Source organism: Propithecus coquereli, unplaced genomic scaffold (genome assembly GCF_000956105.1).
Source record: "Propithecus coquereli isolate 6110/MARCELLA unplaced genomic scaffold, Pcoq_1.0 Scaffold3, whole genome shotgun sequence".
NCBI classification, from domain to species: Eukaryota; Metazoa; Chordata; class Mammalia; order Primates; family Indriidae; genus Propithecus; species Propithecus coquereli.
In genome coordinates, this window is record NW_012148618.1 from 19,761,773 (window position 1) to 19,764,259 (window position 2,487).

Here is a 2,487-nt window from a genome sequence, read left to right on the forward strand (position 1 = left end):
GCAGGATAATTTTCTAAGCCATATGAAAATGCATACAGAAAAACATTCATACTGCTGCATTCAGAGTAGGTGTCAACATTGGAAACCAAGAAGGACAGGGTGGGAGGGAGGTGAGGGATAAAAACTGACCTCATTGAGTTACAATGAACACTATTCGGGTGACAGGTACACTAAAAGCCCTGACTTCGGCATTATACAATTCACCTATGTAACAAAAACACTGTACCTCCTTAATATTTTGAAATTTTAAAAAAAAGAGTAGTTCTCAAAGCTCTAGGATTAATTTAGGAAGAAGAGGCCGAGCGCAGTGGCTCACGCCTGTAATCCTAGTGCTCTGCGAGGCCGAGGCAGGCGGATCGTTTGAGCTCAGGAGTTCGAGACCAGCCTGAGCAAGAGCGAGACCCCATCTCTACTAAAAAAAATAGAAAGAAATTAGCCAGACAACATTTTTAGAAACGTTTAGAAAAAATTAGCCGGGCATGGTGGCACATGCCTGTAGTCCCAGCTACTCGGGAGGCTGATGCAGGAGGATTGCTTGAGCCCAGGAGTTTGAGGTTGCTGCGAGCTAGGCTGACGCCACGGCACTCTAGCCCAGGCAATGGAGTAAGACTCTGTCCCAAAAAAAAAAAAAATTTAGGCAGAAGACATAAAAATTGTCATCTGAAATTGTCTTCCAAGATAAAAGACAGAGATAAATAAAATAAGTATGTGTGAGTAACTATTAAAATACTATGGCTGTTACTTACAGCCCAATTCATTTTGAGAGCAAGGAGTTCCCATGAAGAATTATCCCCAAGAATTCCCAGGGTTACTCTGTAAATGTGGGAGTTCGAGCCACAGCATTTTCACCAAAATGAGTTAACCCAGTGGCTTTCATTCCAGAAGAAGCTCTTCTGGCTGACAGGTTCCAGCCACATTTAGTATGTGGATGTATCTATCTTGCCTCACCCAATTTTGCTCTGCTTCCCTGAGTCAGAATAATGACTCTAAGGGTTGTAGCTATATTATTTAACATAAGGGTAATGGATCCTCCGTTCCTGTATTGACTAAAAGCACATCTCTAAATACTTTGGTTTTTATCCTGCACTCTTACTGCAACTCTTAGGTATTATGATAGAAAAGCCAAATAACTTGCTTATAACTAAAATTTCCTTCATTCCTACACAAATATAGGTATTTAGTGAAAAATTAAAATTTCCTGTAAGAAGTCTCTTGATACGAGAGTACGGTAATAAATGACCTAAGCAAGAGAATGAAGTCATTAGGAGCACTCCTAAAAGCCCCAAATGGCAAATAAAGACCAAAACTAAGATCAGGATAAACATTCTAAAGCTTAAGGGAAAACGTTCCAAAAAGGAGGAGTCTTAGTGAAGACAAGACAAAATGCCACTTTTGGGGTAGAGTCCTTCTAAGACAGGCAGATTGATATAACCTTGGCAAATGTCTTCAGTAAGTGTTTTGCCCTACAAAATAATCCAGAAACTTGTAATTCTTCCGCCCACACAATGATCTTTTTAATTGCTCTGCGGATAGCGAGTGAGCCTATATATGGGTAGCGTGAGAAGAGTTTATGCAGCGTGAAACTTTACTTTGTTCAGGCTTACAGAAAGAGACCACCTTGTCAGTATTAATTTCCTGCTTTCACTTTACAGGACAATGTCTGTTGAACCCTTTCCTATGGTCTAGGTTGAATAAGGACAGGACTTTCTACAAAGGAGATTCAGAAGGAAGTTGCAAAACTATATCTTCTATCACTGTGAACCTATAGGTCCATCTGGACCTCTTTGTATTTTCCAAAACTTATAATCTATTCCTCTATGTCTGATTTCTCAGATAGCAGCACTACAAAAAACCAAACCTTTAAATACATTGATTCAAAGTCACAGGAAAGAGGAAATTGGCCGGATTCTGTCCCTGGCACAAGTATAAAATACATATTATCAAATACCTGGAGGAAAAAAACAAGAGAGAAGACTCAAAGTAAGGTGATTGAACTGTTGAATTACTTTCAGTTTTTAACTGTTCTGATAACAAGTGTTCCAGATTTTGTCTAAGCTAAGTTATCTGCTCAGCATTTTTCCCCCTCCTGTATTATAAGCAGGTAAGTTATAAGTAACGGTAGAGGTAGCAGACCCCAAGCCTGTGCCCCTGGAGAGTCAGGAAACAAGGAGGGAGAGCTGGGGACCCTGCTAAACAGAAGAGGTAAGAAAATAACCTACAAGGGAAAGTAGAGACAGGTAAGGAAAGAATGAAGGTGTCCCTTTACTTGGGTTTAGAGAGCGCAACGTGGTAGATGCATTACAGTGGAGGCTTTAGGCAGCTGTGAGGGACCACAGAGAGTTCAGTCAATTTGTTGAAAATGTTAGGCTGATATCTGCAACGATGGTGCGCAAACCCCTTATAGTATCAAAGATTCATATCTGAAATTATATAAAATCTCTCGTCACTGGATTTAGTTTTTTTTTTGAGACAGAGTCTCACTCTGTT